This window comes from Atta colombica, unplaced genomic scaffold (genome assembly GCF_001594045.1).
Source record: "Atta colombica isolate Treedump-2 unplaced genomic scaffold, Acol1.0 scaffold311, whole genome shotgun sequence".
Classification (NCBI taxonomy): domain Eukaryota; kingdom Metazoa; phylum Arthropoda; class Insecta; order Hymenoptera; family Formicidae; genus Atta; species Atta colombica.
Genome location: NW_017259417.1, coordinates 54,891 through 55,109, shown reverse-complemented (window position 1 = coordinate 55,109; position 219 = coordinate 54,891). Strand labels below are relative to the sequence as shown.

The 219-nt window shown below is 54.8% G+C and overlaps 1 protein-coding gene across 1 annotated transcript in view; it reads left to right on the top strand.

Annotated features, from left to right (window-relative positions):
• Nucleotides 1-219, top strand: part of LOC108690322 (titin) — a 41,986-nt gene that overhangs the window by 334 nt on the left and 41,433 nt on the right. The window lies entirely within an intron of this gene.

Below are 219 nucleotides of genomic sequence, written 5' to 3'. Positions count from 1 at the left end.
AGAGAGAGAGAGAGAGAGAGAGAGAGAGAGAGAGAGAGAGAGAGGAAACGAAATAGAGTAGGAGAGGAAGTGTGCGTGAGAGGGAGCAAGAATATAAGAAAAAGAGAGGATGTTCTCTCTGGTGTATAGCCTGCGGGTACACATCTCCTCGCGTTGCTCCCCCGCCAATCCGTTCGCGCGGCGTGGGGCGAGTTTAAGGTAGGGGGCCGTACGACGCGC